The sequence below is a fragment of the Tenrec ecaudatus genome, chromosome 1 (assembly GCF_050624435.1).
Source record: "Tenrec ecaudatus isolate mTenEca1 chromosome 1, mTenEca1.hap1, whole genome shotgun sequence".
NCBI classification, from domain to species: domain Eukaryota; kingdom Metazoa; phylum Chordata; class Mammalia; order Afrosoricida; family Tenrecidae; genus Tenrec; species Tenrec ecaudatus.
In genome coordinates, this window is record NC_134530.1 from 115870164 (window position 1) to 115889302 (window position 19139).

Below are 19139 nucleotides of genomic sequence, written 5' to 3' on the forward strand. Positions count from 1 at the left end.
TATCAAGGATTCATGAGGGAAGAGCAGCGGGGAGGGAGGGGGGAAATGAGGAGCTTACGCCAAGGGCTTAAGTGGAGAGCAAATGTGTTGAGATGGCAACAAATGTACAAATGTTCTTTACACAATTTATGTATGTATGGATTGTGATGAGAGTTGTACGATCCCCCAATAAAATGATTTAAAAAACGGAGTAATTTTATTAGCCATCACCCCTCTGAGTTTGCTATACTGTGATGGCCTTTGTGTTCCTGTGATCCGGGAAGCCATGCCACGGGTATCTCAAATGCCAGCAGGGATTGGTGAACAGGTTTCAGCAGAGCTTCCCAACTAAGAACACACATGGAAGGAGGAGTAAGCAATTACAAAAGGATTAGCCACTACCTTTATGAATAGCAGGGAACATCGTCTGCTACAGTGTCAGAAGATAAGCCTTTAGGCTTGAAGTCACTATATACAACCTAAGAAGGGCTACCTCCTCAAAGCAATTGATCATATTGACATGGATGGAGCAAAGCCTGGGGATCTTCATTTACCAATGGGGCACAACTCAAAATGAGAAGAAACAACTGAAGATATCTGCTAATAATCCAAACATAGTATATTGAAGCAAAGGAGCTGTGGTCACATAGTGGATCACAAGTTGGGCTTCAAAACTACCAGCTGCTTGGCAGGAGAGAGAGAGAGATGAGACCTTCTACTCCCATCGAGATCGACAGTCTCAGAAACCTATCGGGGCAGTTCTATGCTGTCCTATAGGGTCAGAATCACCTCAATAGCAATGAGCTTGAGGTTGGGGGCAGCGAGGGGATTATTATGAGAATGATACTATCATGTAGCCAAATGACAGATGGGGAACCATCTCATTAAAAAATTATTCCAGTTGACAAGTGAAAACTAAATTCTACAATTGGAATATTACCAATTTTTTAACTCATAGTGGATTTAATGGATAGAGAAAATAAAATGTATGGTTACTAACATTATTTAAAATGAAAGTCAATTAGGTACTATGTGCCTTTTGGTAAAGCAATACAATGCCAACTATAGCCTAATCTTGCCAAAGGAACTGAACCTGAGTCTAGATCCAGTGACCAATCCAATAACACAGAGGCCAGTAGAATATCCGGAATGCCCTGCAATGAATTCAATCAGCAACGTTCTGACTGGAAATCTCGACAAGTTAGGGATTCTCATAGGGTGGTCCTAATCCAGTATACCTTTATCACCTGAGAACTACCTGGAAATGCAAATGCTCAGCCCTCATTCTGGTCTACGGAATTAGAACTCATGGAGTGAGGACCAGCAATCGGCATTCTATCTATCTATCTATCTATCTATCTATCTATCTATCTATCTATCTATCATCTAATCATTTTATTGAGGCCTCTTTCAGCTCTTATAACATTCCATGTATCGATTATATCAAGCATATTTGTACTACTTATGTTGCCATCATCATTTTCTAAACATTTATTTTCTATTTGAGCCCTTGGTGTCAGCTCCTCTTTTTTCTCTTCCTACGCCACTCCCACCCTCATGACCCCTTGATAAATTATAAATCATTATTGTTTTCACATCTTACACCAACCACTGTCTCCCTTCACTCCCATTTTTGTTGTTCATCCCCCCATGGGAGGGGAGATTATGTGTCGATCATTGCGATTGGTTCCCACTTCCTCCCTTCCTCCTCCCACCTTCTCCCTACCTTCTTGGAATCGCTCCTCCCACTCTGCTCAGGGGCGGGGAGCATATGACCTGGATTCCGGGTATTGTGAGCTCTGATCTCTACCAGGGAACATGCTCCAATCTATCCAGAACTGGAAGGCAGGACTGAGGTCATGATAGTGGGGGGGGGGGGGGGGAGGAGCCTCAAAGGACCAGAGCAGCAATCAATATTCTCGTAAGCCTTCTCAGTGATTCTGATTCAAGCTGAAGGAGACCAACTGCCATGTGTCAAAGTTGGGATTCTTCAATAGAATCACAAAAATATTAAAAAAGAAATAGATGGAAGAAGGGCTTCTATATTAAAACACATCAAAATTTTTTAACTGAAAAAAGTTTAACTATAGTGTCTGAGGGTACGTTTTTAGGTGAAAACCCATTGAGAACCTGGATGAAGTTATTAATAAAAAGCAACACTTGGGGTCAGTTTTGGAGAAAGAGAGGAAGCTATGGCTGTGGTTTGGGTCACATGGAAAGATTTCTGCCTGGAAAAGTTCTGTTTCATGTCCTGCGTGGCTATCTCAGGGTACTTAATTGGTGATACTATATTATGTATCATTTTCCTTTTGGTTTCCCTTCACAATAAGAAGCTATAAAAAACTGTTGCTTGAATGACACTATATAGAGAGCCTCTTGCGCCTTAGCTTCTTTGCTGAGTCAAGAACAATGGGCTCTGGCTCACTCTGGATTTCACTTCACCGCCTTGATGCTGACCCCCAGCAGGGATTTGTCATGATATGGGAAATGACTTCATGTGTTATAATTCTCCAGGCCAGTGCTTAACTTGCTTTGGGGGAATGGCTGGATTCACTTTGACAATCATTTCCTCTCCTCTCCCATTTTACCCTTTACAGCTGCCTGAAACATGGACTCCCTCACCAGGAGCCCCTCAGGCCCAAGGAGAAGGAGCAAGGTATCTACACGGATCCTCTGATAAGACCTCTTTGCGCCTCCTTTCTCGCGGGAGGAGTCTTCTGTAGGAGAGCTAACAGGGGACAAGGAGAAAGAGACTGGTATGTCCACCCCCTGACTAAGGAGCCCTGGTGGTCCAGTGTTTAAAGAGCGCCTCTTCAGTCACTCCATGTAAGGATTTCAGCCTTGGAAACTCTGTGGGGGTAGGGCACTGTGAGGTGGTATCCACGTGACAGGCAGCGGGTTTGATTTGGTTTTCCCAAACCTCTGCTCACATCTCCGTAGCTCCCAGGCTATGTACTATGCGCAGGCAAAGATAATTGTAAAGAAGCATGAAACCACTCACTAGGTTTTGAAATATTTACATTTTCTATTTCTCTTCTTCCTATAAATGAATGCCGAGTCCTTTTTAAAATAAATATTTTAATGACTTAGCTTTTTAACTTTCATATTCATTTGTTTTTATTGTGTTTCACCAGAATACCATTCGGTGACTGGTTGGAAATTAGAAACTAAGATGAACAAGAATGAGTTCACAATGATCAGGGAGGTGAGCACACAATGATGTGATGTTTTGTCTTTGATGACTGATAACTGATTCCTTCAGTACCTCAGACCCATCTGTAGGCAATAGGACATCCCCTTTGTTTTAAAAAATCATTTTATTGGGGCTTCACACAGCTTGTACCAGCGTACCTATTTTTTAATGAACCAGTACAGAGAGCAGACATTTAACTCCTTACCTATGATTACAAAGAATTAAAGCCAAACTTTAGAAAAATACAATGCAAGAAAAAAATCAAGTTAAAAATACATTCCTTTGGTTAAAAACCATACCCTTTATAATATCCATCTATGATCTAAATTCACAGCATGTCCCACCAACCCCCCCCCCAAATTTTCTGCCATTATATTTGTATTACAATCAATTTTTTTCAGTCCCATATTTTTACAGGTCACTGAGTTGCAGCAAGAAAATAATTTAATTCTTGGAAGAGTATAGTACATAGCCTTGTTGCATTAGCTCCTTTAGAGATGTCTTCTTAAAATATTTTTATTTTAGAAATCTCTGACACATGTAGTTTTCTTCAGATACTGTAGATCCAAACTTTTTATAGAACCCAACGTTTTGTGGTAGGCATTCAAGAGTAATCTTGTAACAGTTCAGGTTCTTGCTTAGCAAAGTAAGGGTTGATAATAACCTTAGCACAGGAATGAATAAATTTATGCTCTACTATCAGAGTTGCTGTAGCAACAATCTGTCCAAGAGTCACATCTTCCACAACTGTAACATAATAATCTCCAGATTTCTTCATGTGCTAAAATGATTTCATAAATTGCTCAGGGTTGACAACTCCAGTCTCTGTCAGCTGACCCAGTACCTTAAGAAAACCTCTATCTAAATCAGCAGTACAAAGGGGCCTTAGAACCAAGCCTTCGCCAGGATGTGCTGGAGAAATAGCTGGAGAAAACAGAGCTGTATTCTGGCTCCAGTCCACTTCTTTCAGTAGATTGGGGTCAAACAGAGGAGTTTTATCAGGTTTCATTACTGCAAGAAGTTCTGGTCCTATAGGTTCCTGCGAGTCAGAATCAGAATGGGTTCAACAGCAATTGGTTCGGTTTTACAGCAGGTTATTATTCAAACGGAGGAAGATCTCCTTGCCCTCACAGGCCACGGACCGGACCAGCGATCCTCTCCTGGCCCGCTGGACCCCAACCTGGCGGTGTGCTCCTCCTCCTCCTCCTCCTCCTCCCCCCCCCACCACCACCACGCCACTGGGGCCGCCACAGTACCGGGGTAGAGCCGCTACCGGACGTGGCAGCGGCGACGCCTGCACGCCGCCCTCAATTAAGATTGTTTGATGCATGAAAGCCAGGCTAGATAACCCCTCAGAAACAGTAACGGGAGTACTGGTTCCCTGAGGGTACAGGAAGGGGTGTGTCTGCTGACAGTAATAATGAATGTATAACCCCACATGAGGGGAAAGAACAACAGAATTGCAAGTGAATGGATAATTCAGATGATGTGAGATACAGCAATAAATCAATTAATAAATTAATATGATAATAAGGGTTCCTGGGGGGCATGGTGGAGGAGGGAGGGGATAAAGAGGAGCTAATATCAAGAAGTTCAAGAAGAAAGAAAATGTTTTGAAACTGATGGCAACAATTGTACAATTATGCTTGATCTACTTGAATTATGAATTGTTACAATATCTTTAAGAACTCCCCAAAAGTGATTTTTTAAAAGCAATGTTCTTTGTCTGCCATTTGTTGTCAATTAACATTCCTGAGTTTGGATTTCAAATCCTTCCCAACTGCTCCATGATCATGTTTGGACTGTCATCTAGCAATCTAGCAATCTTCCTGATAACCTCTCCTTCTGTTGGCTGCTTCTCCTCAGGCTTCTCCAGATCTTTCTGTGTGGTTTGCCTCTCCACCCTCAGCCCTTCACTGATCATCTCTTACGTCCCCTCCCATTGGTCCTCCTGCTGGGGCACTTACCTGAACAGCCCCGCTCCAAGCTCAAGCCCCCCCTATGGTGCCCCAGCCACTCCTTTGCTTGCTCACCCCATCAGTGTTCTAGCCGCCGCACTCCGGCCCTCGCTGAGGCTTTGAGGCTTTGCTGATGGGGAGTGAGTAACTTGAAGACCATGTTGAGCATGAATCCATTTTGCTTCAGATGGAAACAAGTTATTGAGGCATGAAACAAACTTACTTTGTAAAGTTTGGCAATTTGTGTCAGCAGGAAAGATGATGAGTTAGCTGTATCTCTTCTTAGACATGAAAGCGTTCATCAACCTCAGTATACAAAATTACTGCTTTCTCATGCAAAATAAAAAGGGTCCTCCCACTAGAGCTGTACACCCTCACATTCCCACCAAAGAGTACCACCTGGAGGTCCCCACTCCATGAGAAAAGCTTTAAAATTTACTCAAAACTGTATGTGAGTAAAGAGTTATATTCGTCAACCAGATGAAACAAAATGCAAAATGTTATACTTAATTACAAGAGTGAGAATTAATTTTCAGTTGTCTCCCTGTGTTTCTTGGGGTGTTGCAGACTGCTGTGTTTTGTAGCTCAAGTCAGCGAGTGACTCGCTGTGGGGAATAAGCATCTAACTCAGGAGCAGAATGAAGATTAATAGTATTCTGTAAATCTGGTTGGTTCACAGTTTGAAAGCTTGTTTTGCACAGATGTTAATACTAATTTGTAGCTTTAAAATACTTCTTCCATTACGCTGATGTTCCACTCCAGAATCCCCTGTGGAGTGTTTTTGTCTGCTGTCTTACTCAATTCCCTTGACACCTGTGCTTACCTGGTTGCAAGAAACAGAGTCCACCCTCTAATATTCTAGGAAGTAAGGAAAGGACAATCACTCTTTTGGTTTAGAAAAGGGGGATGATGGAGGAAATGAGGGGGGAACTATGGCAGTGTTTATAAAAGATTATCTCTTTTGTTCTGGGTATCAGATGCCTCATACCTGATTCCTTCGACACCTTAAGTGATCACACAGACTGGTGTGCTTCTTCCATGTGGGCTTTGTTGTTTCTCAGCTAGTTGGCTGCTTGTTTATCTTCAAGACTTTAAAACCCCAGATGGTATATCTTTTGATAGCCAGGCACCATGGAGGAGGGAAGGTGGGGGAGGGAGCTGATTTCAAGGGCTCAAGTAGAAAGAAAATGCTTTAAAAATGATGGTGGCAGCATATGTACAAGTGTGCTCGACACAATGGATGAGTGTATGGATTGTGATAAGAAATGTAAGAGCCCCCAATAAAAGTATTTTAAAATAAATAAATAAATAAGGTTCCCAAAATACAAAAAAAAAAGAGAGAAAAGATTATCGCATTGTACCCATTAATTATATCAATAAGCACGTATTAAGGATCTGTTATGTGCAGATACTATGCTCAGGACAGGGTGCTGAGGACAAAGCAGTGAATTAAAAACATTCCTTGGTCTAACATCTAGTGAGGGTTAGTACTTGACTGGCATGGAGTCATGTAAGTAGATTTATATATATTTTAAATCCCTTATTTTTATTTAGATTCATCACTCACTTACGCTCCAGTCTCCTAGATTACAAAAAAAATGAGAAAGCATCATCTTAATATTTAGAGAAATTTGTAACAAATAAAAAACCAAACCAAAACAAAATAAAGCCATTGAGTCCATTCTGACCCAGAGGGACTGAGTGAGGGGTGGAACTGCCCCTGTGAGCTTCTGAGACTAGCTCTCACCTCTCTCTCTCCTTTGGTCCCACAATGGAGGCATTTTCCCCAGGCATCTTTTTCAAAAGAGCAGATATGCAAACAGCACTGACACGGGTAGTGGCTCCGCGTTGGTGGGTGTCGTTTGACTTGAATGGAGGAAAGATATTGAGACTTACGACCACAAAGCACATTCGCAGCACGCCGGCGCGCACTGAGTTCCAGACCGGCTTTCAGAGGAGCTCTTTCATGGCTGTAACTTTGGAAGCACAGCCCTTGGGTGGCACACAGGTTTGTGGTCAACTACTAACCGAGAGTTTGGTGGTTTAAATCTCCCCAGCGGCCCTGCAGTTCTAATCTATGACACGTGGGGCCATCGTGGGTTCAAATCAATACATTGGCAACAGGTTTCTTTTGATGGTTTTGTTTCAGTTTGGGCTGGAGGGGCTGGAGATAATGCAATTGCTTTGCATGACGGAGTGAGAAAATAATGGGAACTTCTCATGACATAGTGGGTCACATATTGGGTTGTCAACCAGAAGGTCCTGCTCTGGGGAGCGAGATGAGGCTTTCTTCTGCCTAACCACCTACTCTGTCAGAAGCCCACGGGAGCTGTTCTGTGAGGTCATCAGTCAGGTGACCCAGGTCTGGTGTCACGGCCTGTGGTAGGTCTGAAGAGGAAAGGGCCTGGATATGAAAGGTCACGTCCCAGGAGTCAAGACGCCTGGGAGATCCAGCCGATCCAGAGGCCCTAGTGATTTGGGGGTCTCTATGAGTCAATTGCCTCCATGGCGCTGAATTCTGCCTTTGGCTTTTTAATCCTTGGGTGAAGAGGAGAGAGGCAATGGAGGGAGAGGGGTCTGGCACAAGGCTAGATGCTGTCTGGGGTGAAATGACCAAGGCACCAGGCTCAGTGGTGGAATAGCCAGACGCATGCTGTCTGAGGATGAATTTGAAGCTGTTTGCATGACTACAATGAAGCAGCCCTGTGACATTCCCTGTTCTTCAGTAAAGTCTGCTTCTCACACGTGGTTGACATCAATGAGTACTGGGGTGTGTATGAGCAGAATAATGGCCGTGAACATGTTCATGTCTTCATCCTCCAAATTTGTGACTGTGTTAGGTCACATGGAAAGTGTGTTTAAGTTAAGAATCTTAAGATGGGGAGATTACCCTGGATTAGCCTTGTATAATCACATGGACCTTGAAAGAATGGACGAGCAAGGCAGAAGGGGAGAGCCAGAGGGAAATGAGTAGAGGGGAAAAAGTACTTGGGAAGATGCACGTTGAAGGAGGACTCCAGGGGCTGAGAGAGGCCTGGGAGTGGATCTTACCCTGGATCCTCCTGAAGGGAGAGGGGCCTGTGGGCAACACATAACTCTTAGCCACTAAGACCCGAGTCAGACTTCTGACTTCCAGAAGGATAATTTAATCATTCTGCATTCTGTTAAGGCACTAACTGTGTGGCAATTTGTTACAGCAGCAACAGAAGGCTGACACGGTGTGGGTCAGAGAGCGGGCTGGACGAAAAGGCAGGAAATGTAACTACTGCCAGCTAAGGGCAATCATTAGGCCAAAGGGCTGCTCTGGGGGGGTTTAATAGAATTTAAATTCAGAAAGGTCCGTTTAAGAAGTCAAACTCCAGGGATCCTTAAATGAGAGACAAATGCATTTAGATACTATCTTTCCATCATAGAAAGTATGGAGTGATATCATGTGCAGAAATTCCAGAAACGGACTAAGACCTGTGACCTTTAACCCTTCCTCTGTAAAGATGGCCAGGCTGCCGCGGGACTGGACTGCCTTGAGGGAAGTGTGCAGAACCTGGGACCAATACCCTACCCCCACCCCCAGTCCTCTTGAGCACCTCCCTTTGCGGCCAGTTAAATAAGTTATTGTACACTCAGCAAAGGGGATTTTGTACAAAAAGCAAAATGAATAAAAACACTGTGTTAGCCCCAGTCTTGTCACAGAGGTGTTTCACTCCAGGCCCGAGGACCAGAAAGTGGCCGGGCAGGGGCTGGTTCTGTAGGAATCCCCAGTCACCAGCCCCAGCTCCACCAGTGGAGGCAAGAGGCTTAGGAACAGGGAGCGGATGAGGTCACCAGTCAGGTGACCCAGGTCAGATGTCATGGCCAATGGTAGTTCTGAGAAGGAAAGGAAGGGGCTGGATATGAAAGTCACGCGCCAGGAGTCAACACGCCTGGGAGACCCAGGCCATCCAGAGAGAGACCCCGGCGCCTTGTCTGAGGTCAGCAGGTGTTAGTGATAAACACAGGGCCCGTCTCAAGGTCAGCCAACCCTGGAGAAAAGAGGATGGACACTCCTGGCTTTTGCACGAAGGAGAATCACGTTTGCAGACCCCAGCGAGTGCCCAACAAAGATGCAGGAATTGCTCCCCATCTTAGGTTAACAAAGCCAGAAAATGAATCAAGTGATAGTGCAGGAAGTAGAGACTGGGCCCGGAGCTCCTTGCCAATAACTCCAGTAGTACATACATATATCCCTGTCTGTGAACCTCCCCATGACCCTGCTTCCAGGAAAGGGGCAACATAAACCAAAGAGCTCTCGGGGCTCATCATGAATGTCTGTTCAGGACCTTGCGTTCTCTAAGCCCCTTGTCAATTGTCAGGGTAGTGTGACTTAACCAGTTACATTGTAATGGAGCATTATAACAAGGTGCAAAGTGATTTAAGCCGTGAAGAGGCTTTGATGCATTAGTCCTTTTGAAACCAAGGGCTTCCTGCTGATGCTCAACGTCCTCAGGTTGTGGACTAAGTAACGCCTCCACCTCTCCCAGAACGTGTCCCGCCTCACTTCCAACCTTACGTGCATCTCGCTGGAAAGGGACCTTTTGCCGCAGAGGCACCTTATTTTATACTTCCCTGTCATGGTGCTCATGGTGATAGTCTTCGCTCTTCTTGGCGCGGGGGCCTTTTCGTGCTCATCTTGCACAGTTGTTACTATCGAGTTGGAGCTGACTCAGGTGACCATCTAGGTTCCAGACTGGACATGCTCCTTAGGATTTCCTTGGCTGTAATTTTTGTGGAAGCAAATTTCCAACACTTTCTTCTATGGAAACTCTGGGTGGGCTCGATCTGCCAATCTTGAAATTAACAGGTGAGGAACAGTTGTGTCAGCCAGGGAGCACATCCTGACATATTACCTGACAGAGAGTATGTGCTCAAAAATTTTGTGTTGCGTGTTCACTATTGAGCTAGTGAAGGAAGAGCATTTGCAAGCACATCAATCACATCAACCCACCACTGTTGGGGGTCTAGGATTTTTTTATTAGACTATAAAGATTTTTCATATTGAAGATGGAAGAGGAATTTCTTTGAAATTGACACTTAAATGTTTATCACTTACACTTACTCACTTTCTTTTGACATCAGGCTGCTTTTATTTCCTTATATGGAAAGCATTTATTTCTATATTTTACTTCACTGAGGAAAGTCAGAGGGAAAAAAAATCCATCAGTTGAAAGTAAATTCTTCTTGGTATTTTAAAAAGATCCTCATTTAACCTGAATGCTCAGAAAACATGGAGCTGTTGGGTCTCTCTCTCCGGGACTAGATTTCAGCCTCGGTCCTTGGCTCCGCATGAGAAAGATTTCACGCCGGAGCCGGCTCATGATCCAAGTGAATTTAATGAGAGTTAAAAAAAGCTTCAGGTTTTACGCGGCACCCATAGGATTCCTCTGACCATGCGGCCTGGCAGAGACTGCCCCTGGTCACGAAAAAATCTCTCTCCTCCCACGAAGAGGACCAGACAAAAAGTCCCTCTCCCTTCCGGTCCCTGCCTTTTCAAGGGTTCCTAGGGGAGGCATGGTGAACGACCCCAGGTTGCTCCCATTGGCTGAATTGCAATCACCTGGCCCAGGTGGGTTGTTCCAGGTGTAACACCCATCTGAGCCCACGGGGGGGAGGAGGGGGGAATCCAGCTTTCCTATGCTGGCTCTCCTGGGCATGCATAAATGGACTTCCCAATTCCCTAGGCTAAGCTGCCTAACAGAGCTTGCCTCACGTGGTTCTTTCCGGCTCCCAGAGTGCCCAGTGGTCTTGTTCATCAGGACTGGGATGGAGCCTGGGAATCTGATACTTTAACCAGAAACCCAAGGAGGTTTGGTGCAGGTGGCGGGAGCTGCAGCGGCTCACTCTGGGAAGCACAGACAGTGTCAGAAGCTTCCATCTGGAGGCACCAGCCCAATCCATTTCTGAGAGGCCAGGAGACGGTCAAAAGAAACAGAAACATGGGCAGAGACTTAGATAGTGCCCCTAAAACAAGAAGACTGCAGTTTCTCATAAACACCTCTTCATCTAACATGAAGAGGCTAGCAGGAAGGGGATAGTAGGCTTTTTATGAATTTCTCTAATCATCCAAACTTGAAATCTCAGTGGCATCCTGGCCCTATTGTTTTCCATAGTCACCAGGCTCGGCAATAACATATTCGAATCTTAAGTTTCAACAGGAGAGTTTAAAGGCTGCATTTTGAAAAACACAAGTTAAATGAAATCACATACATTAACTTCCAACCCTCACTGAAAATATGTAGTAGTTTTAGCCTCCTCTAGCTTCTATTCGTCTTGTTTTTAACATATCCATTTAATATTTTGTAACAAAATGTTTGGACTCCACTGACGTAAGTACCCTGGAAATGTGTCAAGGTTGTGTCCCTGGGTGAGTAGGTTAATTCTGCTCAGTTGTCTGCGTTATTTCCACAATGTCTACTAAGTGATCCTACTCAAGGACAAACCAGAGAACACAGACTTTCCCCACCCAGCACATTCACGTTTCCTTTCCCCTAATTTTCTCATCTTTTGGCTGGATGCAAATGGTATAGTATGACTCAGTCAGGTCATCTTATCTACTGAGACCAGTGGGCTATGAACACACCCCAAAGATACACATGTGGAACAATCCAGATGGTGGCTCCAGACAATGACACAGGAGTAGGACATCTTTGGTCAACTATGCTCTTGGGAACTCCAAGATAAAGAGTAGACAGTAGCTGGTTGGACAGAAAGTCCTCTGCAAGTGAGCTCAGTGGTGCCAGAGTTTACTAAGACCCACGAGTTCATACTAACGTGGTCTTTAACTCTCCTACAGAAAGACTCCACAGTCTTCAACTCGAGGTGGTTTTGACTTGGTGCGACGACCTGGTGTGGTGACAGATTTTCTTAAGCCTCTGGTCCTGGGCAGATATTGTTGGACCTTCATCCATACTGAGCAGTTACAACCCAGGCCTTGTGATCACTCTACCTACAATAATGCAAGTCCCCACGGTCCCCCAACTTTAGGAAAGCCACTATAAAACTGTGTATTGGAGGCATCAGACCTCTGTCCAATGTCACAGGGGAGGGGAGAGAATCGAGACCCTCAGCCCAAGGTTGATTCCTACGAGGTCAAACCTACCTTTTTCTTATCTATCTGACAGCAGCTATCCTCCCCAAGACTGGAGTTAGAGAATTGGTTTAAATGGCCACGTAGAACTCACTGAACATACACGCACAGACAACTACGGAAGCGCTGGGAACAACTCAGGATAGTGCGTCAATGCGGACAGCGTATTCCCTACCCCTGCCACAGGCAGGCCTCTGCCCTGGGCTCTTGTGCATCTGAGGGACAGTGCCTCCCGCTCCCCTGACCAGAGGCTCCTCTTGTTTATAAGTCCTTAGCCTAGCCTTTGCCCCATTTAGGCAAGTGTTAAAAAAAAAAAACCCTTTCACTTTGTTGGTAAGTGCCCGAGGGCACCCCATTCTGCCAGTAAGACTCCTCCGGTGAAGGCGCTTAGCGCTCTCTTTCGCTGGGTCAGAACACTGCGGCTGCCTGTCTCCATGGGCTGAGAAGCCCGCTGTACCCATCTCACATCAGTCTCCCGTTTCTGCTCTTATTTCTTTGCCAGGCTGTTTATGTTCTTGCTGCCTTGTACCTTCTTGAGTATTGTAACACGCTGGCTCTTGGATCTAGGAGGTTTTTAGCATGGGGCTCTGGGTTCAAAGGATTCGTGCCTCTCCTGGCTCTTCTTGATGGTCTGTTGGTTCTCTTTTGAAGCCTAGTACGATGGTAAAACTGACCAATCTCCTACGAGACTTCCACAAACACCTTATGGTCCCTCTCCTGCCAGGGTCTCATGCAGCACCTATGTGCATTATTAACAACCCGCCCATAGCGCATCATAGGATGATGAATCACTAGATGGCCATCTAAGGCAATTCACCAGATTGCAGCTATATCATCTGAAAATCACTACTGGGAGATCTGGAAGCATTAACATGTGTAGAAATTAAAGGAGTGAAGTGATTAATTCCTTATCCTTTACCAGCGTGTTAGCTGCCATTCATTGTCAGATGATTCTGATCAAGGAAAGAGAAATCCTAACTCTTTCGTTAGAGAATCTTACCGTTTGCAAGTTGCTGACAATTTGTGGGAACAATGAATGTGTTCAGAGAGAAGAGAGATCGGAAGCTGCTTCTGCACACACACACACGTCAGATTGCTTCACACTGCAGATAAGGTACGTACCTGTGTAGTCTGGGGTGAGCAGAGAAACAAACAGATAGGCCCTCATATGTGTGTAAGAAAGAGCTTTGTATAAAAGGGTACATTAAGAAAACATCCCAGCCCAGTCCAGATCAAGTCCATAAGTCCAATATTAGCCCATATGTCCAACACTAGTCCATGAATTCTTTAGACGCACGCAGTCATGCAATATGCCTACTGCAGGAAGATCACAGGCCAGTGGGTGGAAGGTCTTGTGGATCCAGTGGTGGTGTAAGCATCTCAGCATTGGCAGGGGTCTCCACACGGCTCCTCCAGCTCCCCGGGCTCTAGCATAGCTCCAAATGTCTTGTCAGAAGGAATGTCTCGCAGGGAGTGAGCCTGTGTTCCACCTTCAGTGAGCTTTCTAATCTTCTTAGCGTCTCCGAATGAGGTCATCAAGCTGTGATCTGATTGACAGGCTAGACTCTACCCCTTCACTCTTAAGTCTCAAATCGACAACAGATTATGTAACTAGCACAGAACCTTTGCCTATTGATTCCTGAGATTGCTTTGGACATTCTATGAAGGTGGAGTGAGCACTTTACAGTGCCTTCACGACGGGACCTCTGCTGGTTTGGTGTGCTGGTCACAGAGCATCACTAAAATGTCTCCATTGTTTAGGAGAGGTTAAAGAACATTTTTTTAACCCCAAATGTACTATTCCCCCTACTTCCATCTTGAAAAGGAATAGTATCATGTTGGCTTGCTGAGCTCTCTAGGTTACTTGGCCTCTGCAAAGGGTAGACCTGTTAATCAGAATTGCTAGAGAGTTCCTGCTCTGACTCGTGGTAACCCTCCTATGACAGAATGTATATCAGACCCATACCTTACAGGGCTTCCGACAATCAATTTTTTTGAAATAGACAGCTAGACCTTTCTTCCAAGACATTTTTAGGTGGATCCAAACCTCCACCCTTTTGAGGAGAGGTCAAGTGTATTTGCGACAGTGGGGACTTCTCAGAAGCGAGAGCAGAGCTGGTTCATCATTGTATCCAGTGTCCACCCAAGTGCTTTGCTCTTATGGACCCTTGTAAATGTTAACTGAGTGAAATAATTAATCAATTAGTGATGAGCCACACAGTTCTTGGGCCTATGTAAATCGAGCTCTGCTCCTGTGGCTGCACAAGCTACATTTTAGATGAGGATTTGAGGCATGACTCAAACATTGAAGCAATAATTCAGGGCTACTATGCGAGACATTAGTGAAATAGAAAACAGTTTTAAAATGGAATCTGACAAAAATCTATCAGTGGCAGAACTCATGTGTTTATAAGCAATTCTAACAAAATACCTGGGGGTTCTTTAAAAGGCTCTGTGTGGCCCTGGTTGACTCCCTGGCACAGACATTTCATGGTACTTTGACTTTTACTTTCCTGCCTGATGAGGCACAAGACCAGCGTGTTGACATCTAGCGCCTTTGGTCGGTCATGTGTGGACAAATGCACACACAAGAATATTTTAGTGACACGCCTCCTCCCCCCAATGCCTGTTTTTTTTTAAAAGCTAACACAAAAATGTACCCTGATTCCACTAGAGCAACAGTTCACAACCTATGGGTCACAGCCCCTTTGGGGGGACGAATGGCCCATTCTAACAGTAGCAAAATTAGAGTGATGAAGTAGCAACGATGATAATTTTATGGTTGGGGGGTCACCACCACATGAGGAGCTGTATGAAAGGGCCACAGCATTAGGAAGGTTGAGAACCACTGCGCGAAGTGATGCATGGATCAACATATCTATGTAGATATGTAGTTGAGGTGGTGCATGTAGAACATGGAAGCCCTTCCCTCAGTTCTGAAAATGTGTACAATTGTCATGACATGGAAAGCAACACTCTGCTCAGGAAGTTGTCTCTTGGAGCCTCTCAGGACAGGATTGTCTAGAAGGGCTGCCACCATGCACGCACTACCGTTAACTGAAAAATAAAGTTTCAGAGAACGAAGTTTATCCTTCCTCGAGGCAGCGCACTTTAAGTGTTCTCATTCTACTCTAGTCCACTGTTTCAAATGCAGGTCCCATCACGACATTGACTGCCTGACCCACTAATGGACTGCCATCGGCTGTTGGGAAAACACTGCAGTAGAAGAGTGGAGCACGTCCCCAAACTCGGAACTCTGACAGGAAGCCGTAAAGACTGCCGGAGAGGTCTAGGGATGTCGTGCTCAGGTCCCAAGATGATCAGCAGCGGCGGTCTACAGCCCGCGGCCTGGGTGGTCATCAGCACGGCATCTGGTCTGGGGCACAGGCTGTCTGGGCGCAGTGTGGTACAGCACACGCACACCAACTGGGGAGAGGGCTTTGCCTCTTTCTCCTTTAGCATGGCGTATTCAGGAACAAGTCACTGCTCTCACTGGGAACCGAGGTTCACAGAGTTATGCCAGGCCAGCAGGAAAACTTCTATCCTGTGAGATGAAATGCAAATGCCACTTCAAGGAAAACAACAACAAAAAAGATCCCTTTCTGTTCTAAGTTCTCTTTCTCTCTTCTCAACTACGACAGCATTTAACTCAGACTTTGCTTTGTGTATACACTTTCTAAGCCGTGGATTAGTTATGATTTGGTCGGGCCTCCTTTTAGCCTGGGGACTGTAATAACATCTAACTCATCTTGTGTCTAGCATAGCGTCTCATCCAAAGCAGATGCTCAATCGATACTTGGCATATACACAAGACGACCACAGAAACGTTTATCTTAGAAGTGGAAAATGACTTTGCATTTGAGAAGGCACCCTTAGAATCCTGCGGAAGACCCACTTATCCAGCAGCAGCACTTCCACGCCTCTTACCTTACTCCTGTTCATCCGTCCATCCATCCATCCATCCATCCATCCATCCATCCATCCATCCATCCATCCATCCATCCATGGATACATTTTCCCTTCTATCCATCCTCCTAGGTTTGTGTCCATCATTAGCCTGTCTATTTGTCAGACTGTGTTGGCTGGCCAGTAAAGAGGAGGGAAATTCTCAAAGTGATACATGAACACAATGGCCACAACAGACTCAAACGGAACAAGGATCACTAAGGTGGTGCAGGACCAGGCAACATTGCGTTTTATCACACACGTGATCATCATATATTGGATTCCACCCACACCAACAACTGGGTCTCTATGCTAATCACAGTTACTCAGAGGGGTAAGCAGGCTCTGCCTGGGTATCTCAGAGTCTACTGAGACAGCAGTCAAGTTAGGGGATAATGACAACCTACTGTGACAGGCACGAGGAGGGGGAGCAACCAACCCAGTCTCCCAAATCGCATCAGTCTAGTGTTCCTTTACCACACCCTCAGCTGCATCTCTCAAACCATTTAGACCTCTGCCTACCAGAAAATACAGTATGCAATATGAAACCAGTAGTTTCAGAAAAATATGAAATTACTATAGTACCGCCTATGCCTTTAAAGGCGGCTACATATTCCTAAGTAACCAATGACAAAGTAGGGATGATGGTTGAAAACAACAACTCGCTGCCACCCAGTCAAGACCACCTCATGAGACCTGTAGAGCAGGGTAGAACTGCCCCTGTGCCTCTCTGAGAGGGTGACTCTGTAGGAGAGTAGAAAGCCCCATCTTTCTCCCCCAGGGGGTTAGTGGCTTCAAACTGCTAGCTTTATATAAAGACTAGCAGTTTAACATGTAACCGTGACACCATCTGGGCTCTGGGCTTCGAGGATGATGGTACAATGTGAAAAAACATGACATCTGAAATGAAGTCTTAAGATTCTCACGTTCTGGCCCTGGCTACACTCTCCTCTCCGGGGGCCCAGGCACACATGCCCGGTCCAGGCCCTTGGTTAGTGGTCCCTTCCTCCGTTCCTCCAAGAGCCTGGCTCCTTCTCGTCCATCCTCCGTGTCCAGGCTTAATAACTCCCGGACAGCTCTTGCATGAAGACGTCTGCCCACCGTCATTCTCATCTTTTCCTGCACAGACCTTACCGCGTGGTGTAGATACTTGGTTTCTTCTTCCGCTTTGCTAGACTGTAAGCTTATCGCTCGTGGTGGGCGTTTTCTAGGTGTCCCTTGAGGGGTCCGCGTGGGGGAGGCTCCCAGGAGTGCCCACCTGTCCTGCAAGGTGTGCTTTTACCGACCGGCGGGCCGAGCACAGGCCGTGGGACCACAGCGCCATCACGTGGCCAGTCTCCATCTCCGCAGAGACGGGGCCGCTCGGGGCCGCAAAGGCGACTCACGACCTTCATGAGAACATTTCGTCCACCTGCCGTTGCTCACCCTTCGCCCCCGCCCCACCTGCGGGCCCTTCGAGAGCGGAGGAGCCGCGGGACAGACATGCCCCTGTCGCCTGTCTTGCTAACCGGTGCCGCAGCCTTGCGTTTTTCAAATCTGGCTTTGCAAAGGCCGGCTCTGTTTCCACTTTGTTTTGCAAGTTCGGCTCTGCTTGGCTCTGTTTCATGTGACACACACGCGCGCGCACGCGCGAGCACACACCGTCCCGCGGGAGCGGATGATCCGCCCCCGAGCCACCTTGGGACGCTTGGCGAGCCGCCCGGGACAGGAGCCGCCCCGCCTGGCCGCGGCTGCTGGAAGCTCGCGGAGCCCGACAAGCGCCCGGCCCTCCCGCCCCGCCGCCCCCAGGAGCCGGCGCGCGAACTGAGCGCCCCGGGCGCCGGCGGCCCGCGGGACTCGAGAGCGCGGGGAGGGCATCCGAGGGACGTCGGGGCTCGGGAGCGCGCGCGGGAGGGTGTCCGAGGGACGTCGGGGCTCGGGAGCGCGCGCGGGGAGGGCATCCGAGGGACGCCGCGCCTCGCGGGGTCAAGCCAAGTGAAAGTGCGTTAAAGGCAGGTGACGGCGCTCTCAGAGAGCCTTAGGCAGGGTCACTGCGTTCGCTGCCAGGAAACCGGGTCCCAGCGACCCCCTGGACATTAAGGGACCATGTTGTCCCCAGGGAGGCAATTTCTCCCAGGGAAGCCCCAGCCCCATGGAAGACAGAGGCGGGGCACGGAGGTCGGTGCTGCACCGGAATGCCTGAGTCCCTGGTAAAGGGGTCGGGAGGAGGGGGCACCAGATGCAGAGGGACGGAGGGAAACATGGAAAGTGCCCTCCTGTCTGCTTACTTCCTTTCCCACGGTTTGGCCCCACCTATATCCACACGTACACACAGGCATACGTTCAGCTCATTGAGGTCATTTCCCGAGAGCACTGTCGGTTGGTACTTTGACTGGTCCAGGTGCTGGGCCAGGTGCTGCCTCCTCGCCTGGGCCAGGTGCTGCCTCCTCGCCCAGGTGCTGCTTTGACCTGTGCCCCGAATGCGCAGTTCCCGGGCACCTGTTCTCCCCGCTGGGTAACGTGGTCCTGCGGCCTGGGTCTGGGCCTCCTCTTTCTCTCACCTACTGGTTTCCTCGACCAGCACAGCTCTGAGGCCGCCCACCGCGGTTCCCGAGTAAAGCCCATCCCTTCCCCTTGGCCCATCCACCTGTCTTCCACGTCACTAGAGGTTCCAGCAGCTTCTCTTTGGATTTGACATAAAACCAGCCCCCTCCCCCCCTCCCAGCCTCTCTTCTCGTGACCCTCAGGAGCCAGCATCAACCTGTTAACCTGCTTCCTTCACATCCGGCCATGACACTCAACACGAGGGTCGCCCAGACTCAGCTAAATGGAGGTCATGCCAACCACACACACTCTATCCAGCTGGCATTTCGCATTCATTCCATGATGGGCATTGTGGTGAGAAGGAAATGGGGGAGGAGTGGGGGTGGGGGTGGAGTGGGGGGATGTGAAGCTATTTTAAAGC

General features: G+C 47.1%; 1 pseudogene; it reads right to left on the reverse strand.

The window, feature by feature from the left end:
- Positions 1-3688: 3688 nt before the first annotated feature.
- LOC142436641 (glucosamine 6-phosphate N-acetyltransferase pseudogene) lies at positions 3689-4181 on the reverse strand (annotated as a pseudogene).
- Positions 4182-19139: the final 14958 nt, after the last annotated feature.